The sequence below is a fragment of the Mustela lutreola genome, chromosome 13 (assembly GCF_030435805.1).
Source record: "Mustela lutreola isolate mMusLut2 chromosome 13, mMusLut2.pri, whole genome shotgun sequence".
Classification (NCBI taxonomy): Eukaryota; Metazoa; Chordata; class Mammalia; order Carnivora; family Mustelidae; genus Mustela; species Mustela lutreola.
In genome coordinates this window covers 25846214-25859525 of record NC_081302.1, presented here as the reverse complement: position 1 = coordinate 25859525, position 13312 = coordinate 25846214, and the positions used below count along the sequence as shown (strand labels likewise).

Genomic DNA, 13312 nt, shown 5'->3' with positions numbered 1-13312 from the left:
ATTTCTACACATGCATTGGAAGGGATATTTTTAGCATTCAATGTGATGTATATAAAATAATTATTTATAGTTATAGTGTTGTTAACAGTGGGGTATATACACTTTTTAGGTATGTGTTCTCTAAAGCCACAAGTAGTCATCTGTTTTTGTTCCTCTATGTTATTTGATACACATCATGAAGTATGAAAATAAAATTAATATACAGCTATAACCTCAATGATCTTTTCTCAGTAACAGAATTCACAGGGACACCTGAGTCAAATTTTAAACAGTTATGAGAAGGAAGTTTTGGATGTAAAGAAAAATCCAGCAAAAATATACATGTAAGAAATATAAACTGGAGTTAAGGGGTTATGGAAGTGAATTAGTTGTAGGTAGATTTGGGTGCCACAATAAAAGGATTCTTAAATGATAGATCAAAATAATGTTTTCAGATTTTAGGGTACCTCAAGAAAAAATGAAACCTTAGTTTAAAATAAAAGATCACCAGGAACCAATCTCAGAGATTTTGATTTATTGCAGCTGTGTTCAAGGCCACACATTTGTATTTTAATCTGCTGCTGAGGTGATTTTCATGACGCTTGTGCATAGCCCTTTCATTTGAAACAGTACCTTTTTTTGAAGTTAAACTTGAAAACAGTGTTATTTTGGTTAAGAACAAAGCCTCTGAAGTTGAACTATGTGGTTTTACAACTTTCTGTTGTTTTCTTGCCAGATAAAATTAATACCTACTCTACTGGATTTTTGTAGGAATTAAATGAATTAATATTCCTAACTCACTTTAGAAGAGTGCCTAGCCACCACCATCAATAAACTCTCAGTAAATGTTAGCTATTATTACTTCATGGGTAATGGTGCTACTTAATATACCATATATGAATTAGAAATGGCTTATTATCATTGAAGCATGTGAGAAGCAGAAAGCTATTTTAAAAATCTAAAAGTTTGTTTTCAAAATAGTTTAGAAAGAGACTCAACTTCTCAAACACCCTTATTAAACAACACCCTTATAATGATTTACATGTGATTTGATTGTATAATATTTGGAAAGAATAGGATTTATTTTGACATCCTATATTTTCATAGTGTATACTAGGTGCTGTTGCAATTCCTCATTTCAAAGATCCACACTGAATGTAAGATCCTATTAAATACTCTATTTTTTTAATATTTCATCATAATATAATACCATCTCAGCTCTCATAGACTCCAATAGCATACTAGTTTCAGTATGCATTCAAAAACATCTTTATATGAAAATTCATTTTTATATCCATCAGTGCCTTTTTTCAATAAGGAGATCTCAAGGCATGTTACTTATTTTTTAAAAATTCATAATGGACCTTTTACAAAGATGGTGCTGAAAGCTAAGAAGGAAGCTCCTGCCCTTCCCAAAGCCAAAGCCAAAGCAAAGTCTTTGAAGGCCAAGAAAGTGGCACTGAAAGGCATCCACAGTCACACACACACAAAAAAAAAAAAAAAAGAAGAAGAAGAAGAAGATGAAGAAGAAGATCCGCACATCACCTACATTCTGAGGACCCAAGACTGCGTCTCCAAAGGCAGCCCAAATATCCTCAAAAGAGCACTCCCATGGGAAACAAGCTTGATCACTATGACATCATCAAATTCCCCCTGGCTACTGAATCAGCCATGAAGAAAATAGAAGACAACAACACGCTTATTTTCATTGTGGATGTCGAGGCCAACAAGCACCAGATCAAACAGGCCATGAAGAAACTCTACCACATTGATGTGGCCAAGGTCAACACCTTGATCAGGCCAGATAGAGAGAAGAAGGCATATGTTCGACTGGCCTCTGACTCTGATGCTTTGGATGTTGCCAACAAAATTGCCAACAAAATCTAAACTGAGTTCAGCTGGCTAAATCTAAATACAGGGATGGATGGATGGGTGGATGGATAGATAAGAGAAGGAAAAAAGAAAAAGAAAGAAAGGGAGGGAGGGTGGGAAGGAAGGAAGAAAGAAGAGAGAAAGAAAAGAAAAAAAACCAAAGAGTAGATAGATATTCTACATTTTTATAACTTACTTGTCAAATTTTGCCTTTATAAACATTTTTTTAAAGATTTTTAAAATTTATTTGTTTGACAGACAGAGATCACAGGTAGACAGAGAGAGAGAGAGAGAGAGGAGGAAGCAGGTTTCCTGCTGAGCAGAGAGCCCAATGTGGGGCTCGATCCTGGGATTCTGGGACCATGACCTGAGCCGAAGGCAGAGGCTTTAACCCACTGAGCCACCCAGGCGCCCAGAGCCTTTATAAACATTGTATTGACAGCAGAAGAAAAACAAAGCATCTGATATTTTCCGGATTCCTTCTGGAATTAATAATAATAATGGATGCTACCATATCATAACATATATTTGAACAAGCAATTAGGTAAATTATCAGGGTAGAACATTTTAAAATGCATCTAAAGAACAAGAATACAAGACTACATTATCTAAGATGTGGTTATCATTATTTTAATAAAGAAATAAGAAACAATACTTATAGAAATATTACTGTATATAGGAATTGTTAATTATACCAAAGATATTAAAGTGCTCAAGTCACTCATACAAGAGGGATATATTATCACTGAAGTGATAATTGTGTCCTTGAGAATATTCTTTAATTTATCTTGTGTATCTATAGTTAACAATGATTGGAAAGATCTCACATAGAAAGGTATTAACTGTCCTAGCAGGAACTACAGGAAACAATATGGAAAATCTCCAAATGAAGTACTTTTGATAAAGTAAACTATGCATACACTAAGTTCCCAAACACTTCAGATCGTTAAGGATAATTATATCTTAAAATGTATGTATTTGAACCTTCAGTAATAGAGATAGAATTGATACTATTTTTTAAAATATTCAACATTATTTGGAGGCTAGGGATCAAAAAGAATTCCCTCAACTACATTTCAAGTATAGTTTGATTTGGTGATATTACTAACAAATATCTGCCTATTCAAATAATTAAATATGACACTTTTATTAGATAAATCAATACAGATCTTCTCTGAAGAGAATACACAGAAACCGTTTAATCTTAAAATTCCCTATCTGTTCAACTTAACAGGCTATCAAGTAAAAAGGGTTTTATTACTAATGTATTCATAAGTCTTTGAAATTTTTTGGGGGGGTTGAGGGGTCTTATTATTTTATATGTTGTACATTTGTTTATTTAATTTTTGTTCTTCCATAATAAAAAGATCAGGCAATGAGACCACAAAGGCTTTTGAAGTTCACCCATTGTTCATTGTAGTTCCCTAACCAGCATGCTCTGCACTTGATCCATTGAAGATGCTAAAGAATCTGTTTAAGTACAGGTTTAATGAGCACCACATAGAAGTTTTATTTGTGATTGCTCACTGGGAAATCTCTGAAATAATTACTGCCACTGAAGCATCGTGGAACAGGATCAGACCTCTAGTTGCATTATGAATTAGAAATGAGAGTATTAAGATATTCAAAAAGAGAATAAAACATTAATAAATCCCTAGGACATTTTTACTTATCTCCAATTAGTCCCTGTAGAACATTCCTTGGTACTCAGGTATAAACAGAGCTACTGCCTGTAGCAGTACCAGGCTTCTTCTCTTGTGCCTACTGCTCCTACAATCTCTTTCTTCCTTTAGTTATCATAAATGTCTGTGTCTTTTTTTTTTTTTTTCTGCTGCTTATAAATTTTCTGCATTATGCTGGCATTTCCCTCTAGGTGCCTATCACTAGTGCTCCTCTCCTTTTGAAACTAGAAAGAAGCTGTTTACGTTTCTTATAGCCAGCTCTTTGGGGAGATGATTACAACAGAGATAGTGTCCTAAAAACACAGGATTTTTTGGTTTTGTTTTGTTTTGCTTTTATCACTTATTTTGGAGGAGAGGGGAGGGTGAATATTGAAGATGCTCAGCTGTGTCAATACAGACTTAAGTATATCATTGTTGTTACAATGTTACAATGGCTAATCAAAAGATATAATTTCTCCCATCTCTCTAGCTCAGCTGTATTTAGGAGAAATCTCTTCAGACCCTTTAGTCATTAAACACAAAAGGAAAATCAAAAGTAGTTGGGGTTTTCAAAATCAAAATAGGTAATGTAATAAACCAACTGCATTTTTCATGGTGTAATTTCTTGTCCTAGTTTTCCTTTAGTTAAGCAGGATTTTTTCTTTTTTTAAGATTTTATTTATTTATTTGACACAGAGAGAGAAAACATGAGAGCACAAGCTGGGGGAGTGGGAAAGGGAGAAGCATACTCCCCACTGAGCACGGGGCCAGATGGGGAGCTCCATTCAGGCACTCCAGGATCATAACCTAAACCTAAGGCGGACACTTAACCCACTGAGCCACCCAGGTGCCCTATTAAACTGGATCTTAGTCTCCCAAACCGAATATTTAAGCTTTGACAGAATTTGTAAAGTTCTAGTTCCACTTGTTAAGAAATAATCACATACTCCGAAGTAAAAGTTAGCTGTAATAATTCCTATGATGATAATGTTTCAGAATCTTTCCCTTTATCTGAGAAAATTGAAGCAGAACACTCAGTTTTATAAAACCCAGGCAATTATGATTGTGCATGTGTAAGTGTATGTGTGCACACCACAATAAGATATGTCTTATTATAATGCCAAATAAGTTGATTATTGCAATATCTGATTTCTGGTTCCAAAGATAATAGTTTATGGAAAGTAAGAGATGGCCACCTCTCAGAAGACAAGAAAACCTACTAATCAAACAAAACTAAGTGTATTAGGTCTACTATGATAAAGAAGAATAAATCTTATATACTTAGATTATCTCAAAATCAGTGAAAGATATTTATAGAGTTTTAGAGCTTGGGTATTTATTAAACAATAGCTTTGTATTTGTGAGCAGAGTGAGTCTCATAAGCTTTGATGAGAAAACAGTAATTTTGATACAAAACAATTTTACTTAACTCACAGACTTATTTTCCAGAAGCAACATATTTTTATTACATCTAACTAAATTATTAGTGTTCATTGTTGGTATTATTTGGCAAATTTGGGGCCCCAGAAATTTTAACAAAATAACAGAAAAGTTTATTTTAACAAAATAACAGGAAAGTTTAATTTCTTTATATTTGTTATCATAGAGGTAGAACAAACAGCTGTTTTGGAGAAAGACAACTATCGTATGATCTCCCTGATATGAGGAAGTGGTGATGCAACATGGGGGCTTAAGTGGGAAGGAGAAGAATAAATGAAACAAGTTAGGATTGGGAGGGAGACAAACCATAAGTGACTCTTAATCTCACAAAACAAACTGAGGGTTGCTGGGGAGAGGGGGGTTGGCAGAAGGCGGGTGGGGTTATGGACATTGGGGAGGGTATGTGCTTTGATGAGTGCTGTGAAGTGTGTAAACCTGGCGATTCACAGACCTGTACCCCTGGGGATAAAAATATATGTTTATAAAAAATTAAAAATTAAAAAAAATATTGATATGGGTCACATACACAAATTTTCTGGGAAATGCCTAAAATGAAGAACTATGGAACATGGTTTATAGCTCACCTGAGAGTTAATTTTAGAAATAAAAGTATTTAAAACAACAACAACAAAAATAAAAACAAAACAAAACAACAAACAAAATAAAACAAAGCTATCAAAAACACTGTGACAAAATTTTTTTTTTAAAAATCAGTTCTAATTGGGGTAGTGTATGTGTGTGTTTCTGTGTGTGTTGTTAGGGGTAGTGTGTGTGTGTGTATTTATGTGTGTGTTGTTAGCTCTTAAAATCTTTACTTCAAAAAATAATGCATGTCCTTTTTATAAAAATTGTGGTAAAAATACATAACATAAAATTTGCCATTTTATAATGCATGTTTTTTGTCTTAAACTCTTTTAATTGTCCGACATATTGTTAAATATTTTAATAAAAGTTAGTTAAGAAACTAACCTTTTCTATTACCACTGAATGAGGAATTGCAATACTTTGGCAACTACTAATGTACCATTTTTATCCTAAGGATAGAGATAAAACTTGTCTCACTTGCTACTGAATCCTTAGTAAATACCAGAATGCCAGATACAAGAAGGAGCTCAACAGTTTTTAACTAAATAGATGAGTATTTAAGTACTATCATCTGGTCCTGGATTTATAGATGAGTCTTAACTCAGAAGTAATACTTCCAAATCACTCCACACACTGATCTCACAACCTTGTATGCAGCAAGATCTGGCTGATTCATCTTAGCTCCAACATGGTAGAAATGGTCATTTCTCATAGTTTTAAATATATTCTCACTCTGTATTTCCTATATAGGTCAAGACCTTGAGGAATCTTTGTAATTCATCCTAAATTATTTCATTAAAGTATGCAATTTATAATAATAGAAATGTCCGGTAATTCATATAGCCTTTCCCCCTTTAACTCATCCCCTAGAAAGTAAAAAGATGAGAAAGTCTTTAGAGTTCTCATTTATGCCAGTAAACTCTCATGGAATAAAGAACAATTTTGGATTCATAAATATTTCTCAAGTCCATCACACACACACACACACACACACACACACAGAGTTTTCTTTACAACTGTAAATGTGACTGGAGATAGTTGTTCCCAGTCATTTCCAGTTGATTCTACTTGATTCTAAATTCTCATAGCCACACTCAAAATTATTCCTATTATTTATACATTCTTTTCAAGTTTGCTTTATTTCTTTGTCTCCTTACCTCTCTTTTGCTTAAATGTGCATACTTTGAAGACATCTGGGATAAATAAGATTGTGCGAAAATACTGCATTGAAATACATCTTTTCTACACAGGAATAAAATAAAACAAAACAAAACAAAAACTTCATTTAATTGATAAGAGTTAAAATAATAGGATTTTTGCTCAAAGCCTTTTTTTTTTTTTTTTTTAGTTTTATTTTCTGACTTTTAGTTTTCAAAGTATATAGCTTTGTCAAACCTCTGGGGCTACAAATTTGGACTCTTCTTTTTTTTTTTTTTTTAATTTCATTGCTGTCATAGGAAAGTCAGTTTTTACTTTAGTCATCTCTTTCATACAGCTCTTCCAAATCAAAAGTGGTGACCAACACACATTAATACTCTGTTTTCAACTTCTAGAGTTACTGACAAGTTGCCCCTTTCCTGCCCTCCAGGTTTTTTTCAGAGGTAAACATATTACTACATATTTCACCATATTACATGTAATTTCATTTTTCAACTTCATTAATCTATTTCTTCATTCTCTGCCTTAAACTGTCAAAGCAATGTTACATATTTTATTACTACAATTGCTGCATCCCACATTAAAAAACAAGATTCTGTATTACTTAGAATAGAAATGACTGTATAACAAACACAAATGTGTATATGGACTATGGCACAATGGAGATATATTAATTGGAGGCATACACTCTTCCGACATGTAGTAATTTAATACCTTAAGCTCCGTTTGCAGGGAGTCGGCCTTCTTGTGACAGTTCATGCACAGTAAACTTCTTACTATCTTGTTAATCTTTCACCCAGAGAGTAAAAATATTACCTCCAGTTAGGTATTTTAAGGGGAAAAGGAGCATGCAAAAATACCTTCTTTTTCTTAAGAAAGTCTTGTGTACACAGTAGTATACCTTCATATCATCTCATTGTTCACTGAGTGCCATTCAGTCATATGGAGCACTTAGTTATAGGGAAAAACTGGGACATACATTCTAGCTGGGAACTAGTGTACTAGTCAGCTTCTAAAATACCTCCTGATGATCTCTGCTTTCTGGTATTTACATCGTACATAATCCACTCCCCTGGGTTTTAGCTGGACCTAGTGACTTGCTCCTAACAAAAGTGACCAGATAACATTTTGGAGATTAGTTTACAAAAGACTCTCTTTTGTCTTGCTTACTCTCCTCTTACCCTTCTGCCTTCCTTTCCTTGTTGAAGCAAGCTACAGTTTTCTGAGATGCCCCACAGAGGGTTTTTCTTGGTGAGTAATGAAGGTGTTCTCTGGCCAACATCCCAGGAGGAAATGAATCCTGTAAATAGCCACAAGAATGAGCTAAAAAGCAAATTCTTCCCCTGTCTAGCCTAGGAAGACTGATGCAACAATCCAGTGCTAGTTAATTTTGGGGTAAATTGTTATTCATCAGGAAAGGTAGGGGAAGGGGTACGTGGTGAAGATCAAATAGTGTCTGCCACTGGCATAGAGAATTTAGAACACAGACGAAAGCATTTTAAAGAATTTCTTAGTACTGCTACTAGTTAGGATGAGGTAATATGTCTATATAAGTTGTATTTTATTTTATTCATGCTCTACTATGATGAAAAAAGTATGTCTATATAAATTCTATTTGATTTTATTCGTGCTCTACTGTGAAGAAAGAAATTTTACAACTGAGAAATAACGACAATAATTTTTCTTTGTAAGCATATATTTCTTATTGTTTCTTTCACTTAAATAATGCATTAGGTTTTTCTTCCTATGCTGTTTCATGATGAAACAATGTTGCTTTATTTCACTAAGATCACTTATGTATTTACCCCTAAATTGCATTAAGTAGATCTGTTACTCTTTAGCTTCATATGAATGAAATCATGCTGAATGATTTCATAGTCCACTGTTAATATTGCATTTGAAAGTTGTTCATAACTTGCTGCATTTAATCTATTTGCCATCATAGAATTTTTTTATTGTATTATTCTACAAGTGATATAACCATTCTACTATCAATGTGAATTTAGGTTGTTCTTATTTTAAGATGCAATGGATAATTCTTGCTTGAACATTCTTGTATATATATACATAATACATAGAAGTACAATTTATTTTGGAATACAAAACTAGGAATGGAATACTGGGTATATACCTAAATACTGGATAATGCTAAACTATTTTCCAAAGTGGTAAGGCCAATGTGCATTTTTACCAGTCATCTCTGAGTTTTGGTGTTCCACATTTTGTAAATACTTCATATTCTGGTTATCTCCTGCCATATATAGTAGCTCAAACAAAAGAGTAGCTGTACATAGATCCCAGAACATAGTAGCTAAAACAAAAAAGCATTTTATTATGTAAGACAGTTCTTGGGTGGACAGGTCTCAGCTAGTATTTCTCTTGTGAGTTATCCCAACTAGAGGAGTCAGACTGTGACCGAGAAGTCATATTGAGGGTTGGTGTCTTATTTCATTTGGGGTGATATTTAAAAAAAAAAAAATTCCCTGGGCTGGGTAATTTATAAACAATAGAATTTTATTTCTCACAGTTCTGGAGGCTGGGAAGTCCATGATTAGGGTGCTGCCAGATTCTGCCAGATTCAGTGACTAGTAAGGACCCATTTTCTGCTTCATATATAGTTGTCTTTTCACCATGTCTTCACCTGCCAGAAGGTGTGAAGGATGCCTCTGTGTATTTTTTTTTTGGAATGGTACTAATCTCATTCATAAGGTATTTACCCTCATAACATAGTCACCTCCCACAGGCCCACCTCCAGGGATCATTACATTAAGGATTAGGTTTCAACATGAATGTGGGGAGACACACACATTCAGTCTGTACCCCTTCCTCAGTCAAATATCGGTAGCCGATGTTGAATTTCTGCTGGGTTTATATCTGGGACTGTCACACAGAACACATACAATGGCCTCTAAATATTCCCTGGATTTCCTTGCAATATGCTACTTGGGTCTTAAATGGGAGTACCGCATAAAGACAAGACAGAAAATACAAACTAGCTTTGGAAATCACAGGACATACTATTCATGATAATCTTAGCCTGACACATATTCAAGGACAGGGAACACATGTCCACTTCTCAATGATGGGAATATCGCATCATGCTATAGGACAAACTTGCAGTATGGCAAATCTTGTTGTAGTCATTTTGAAAAGCTCAACCATCCAGGTTTTTGCTTTTTGTAATGAATTTTCAACACTTTTTTTTTTTTTTTAAGGATTTACTTATTTGACAGACAAAGAGAGGGAACACAAGCAGGGGGAGTGGGAGAGGGAGGAAGCAGGCTTCCTGCTGAGCAGAGAGCCAGATGCCAGCCTTGATCCCTGACCCAGAGATGATACCTGAGCTGAAGGCAGGTTCATGAAGCATGAAGGCAGGTTAATGACTTAGCCACCCAGGTGCCCCAAGAATTTTCAATATTGTATGTTTGTGTGGTAATATCTTACTTTGTTTTTAATTTGGATTACCTGGATAACATTATATTAGAAAAACATACATATATATTTCTTTTTTTTTTTTTTAATTTCTAGTTGAAGAAATGTTTTTAGCAACTATTTGCAAAAACCAGAATCTTCCTTGAGGTCATAAGGATATTTCCCTGTAACATACCTTTAAAGAAACTTTAGAACAGATGTTTCTTTTCTTTTTTTTTTTTTTTGAAGAACTGCAAATTCAATACAAAATATGTTTTTACGATGAACAATTTGAGAGTAAGTTATCACATGAAGTACTACCATTCCTCAATAATTAAGAACAAAAGGGATTTTTCTGGATAACCTAAATACTTTGATCATGTAATAACATTGATACGTCATTGACATCTGTTAATCAGAGCTCATTCAAGAGCTCTGAAAAAAATGTGTATAGACATATATGTACATATACATATATGTACATATATACTTATACATACATACATACACACACATATATACATACATACATTTTATCAACAACTGGCCAAATTCTGCCAAAATAATTCAGATTTTGAGACTGATTTCATGTATCAATTTTGGGAAAAGTGTCAGTGTACCACAGCTAGACTCTAATCCATATCCCTAAGAGTTTGTCCTCTAACCCACTGATGACAACGAAGTTGTTATTCATTTTTTACCAAAATATCCTTGTTTTTACATTTACATCTAAAATGCATCTGGTATGAGCATGGAATATCTTTCCATTTTTTTTTAATAATCTTTTTTTTTTAAGATTTTATTTATTTATTTGTCAGAGAGAGAGCGAGCGAGAGCGAGCACAGGCAGACAGAGTGGAAAGCAGAGTCAGAGGGAGAAGCAGACTCCCTGCAGAGCAAGGAGTCCGATATGGGACTCGATCCCAGGACGCTGGGATCATGACCTAAGCCGAAGGCAACTGCCCTACCAACTGAGCCACCCGGGTGTCCCTGTCTTTCCATTTCTTTGTGCCATCTTCAGTTTCTTTCATCAATGTTTATAGTTTCAGAGTACAGGTCTTTCAACTCTTTGATTAAGTTTTTCTTAGATATTTTGTCATTTTTGATGCAATTATAAATGGAACTGGTTTCTTAATTGCGCTTTCTACTGCTTCATTATTAATGTATAGAAATGTAACAGATTTCTGTACATTAATTTTGTAACTTGCAACTTGCCTTACCAACTGGATGCCTTTTATTTCTTTATGCTGTCTAATAGCTGTGGCTAGGATTTCCAGTACTATGTTGAATAAAAGTGGCAAAGAGTAGATATCCTTGTCTTATTGCTGAACTTAGGGGGAAAGCTCTAAGTTTTTATAACTGAGTATGATATTGACCGTCAGTTTTTCATACAAAGCATTTATTATGTTAAGTTCCCTCTAAACCTACTTCGTAGTGGGTTTTTACCATGACCGAATGTTTTACTTTGTCAGGTGCTTTTGTTGCATCTATTCAAATGATCATATGGTTTTATTCCTTCTCTTATTGATGAGAGAAATCATGTTGATTGATTTGTAAATGCTGAAACACACTTGCACCCAAGAATTACTTCCACTTGATTGTGGGATATAATTTTCTAATGTATTTCTGAATTCAGTTTGCTAGTATTTTCTTGAGGATTTGTGAATTTATATTCATGAGAGATTTTAGACTACATTTCTTTTTTTATAATGGCTTCATCTGGTTTTGTTATCAGGTGATACTGGACTCATAGAATGGACTTGAGAGTTTTTCTTCCTTTTGTATTTTTTTTAAAGATAGTTTAAGAAAAATAGGTATTAACTCTTCATTAAATATTTGATAGAATTTGCCTGTGATACTGTCAGGTCCTGGACTTTCATTTTTGTTGTTGTTGGTGGTGGTGGTTTTTTTTTTTTTTCTTTTTTTTTTTTAGTTTTTTGATTACTGATTCAATTTCATTGCTGGTAATTGGTCTGTTCAAAATCTTGATTTCTTCTTGCTTAAGTTTTAATAGGTTATATGTTTCTAGGAAATTATCCATTTTTTCTAAGTTGTCCAATTTGATGGCTTATAAGTTTGCATAATAAATATTTCATAATGTAGGTATTCATAATATTACAATTGTTTGATTTCTGTGGTGTTGGTTGTTATTTCTCCTCTTTCATTGGTGATTTTATTTGGATCCCCTCTCTCTGTTTTTTCCTTTTCTTTTCTTTTTTAATGAGTCTGGCTAGAGATTCATGCAACTAGTATTTTTATATACTGCTGTTGGTATGTAAGTTGACACAATACATGTACATAAAATATTTGGTGGTTTCTAGTAAGGCTAAAAATATCCTATTGCCAATAATTTCACTATTAGGTGTGTATCTCCCAAAATATGTCTGTAAGTTTGCTAAAAGTAGTATATAAAAATATTAATAGCATCACCACTTGTGATAGGCCCAAACTGATTGCCAACCAAATAACCTTCAATATTAGATTAGGTAAATAAACTTGGGGGGTAATATATAGCCATAGCATTGGGAATGACCAAAGTACTATTGCAAGTGATAACATAAATCAATTTCATAAACTTGACATTTAGCAAAAGAATATTGACACAAAATTATTGCATTATAGGTTTCTGCTTTTTAAAAAGGCAGAATCTATGCTGTTAGAAGAATTGATAGTAATGTTACCTACAAATGACATTAATCACTTGAAGGAAATATGGGAGACTCTTAGAGATCAACTAATTTCAAATTTCTTGGTTTCATATTGTTTATCAAAGAGCATTCATCTTATGATACTTTAAGCTATATACACTAGGTATTTTATTCTTCAATAAAATTTTAAAAAATAGGGTACAAATACTAACCAATATGTAAAATTATTCTATTTGTAAATATTAAAATACATTAAATATATTTAAAATAATAACATAAAGAAAAATTGTAAGATATATGTGGATTGGCAGAAGCAATACATAAAAGAAATCAGTTTTCCCTAAATTTATCTAAAAATATTAGTTATATCTTAATAAAATTCTCAACAGGCAATTTCAGTTGTTTTTGATACTTACGAAGTTTGAAAAACCAAAACTGTAATATACAGAATTGAAAAATGAAAGCCTAGATAGTCTTAAGAAAAGAGAACAAGTCAGGAGGGCTTGCTCTAGAAGATATAATGATGTTTTATAAAACTTTAGTAATTAAGCAAATGCAC

General features: G+C 33.4%; 1 pseudogene; it reads left to right on the top strand.

Annotated features, from left to right (window-relative positions):
* Positions 1-1354: 1354 nt before the first annotated feature.
* LOC131813593 (large ribosomal subunit protein uL23-like) lies at positions 1355-1866 on the top strand (annotated as a pseudogene).
* Positions 1867-13312: the final 11446 nt, after the last annotated feature.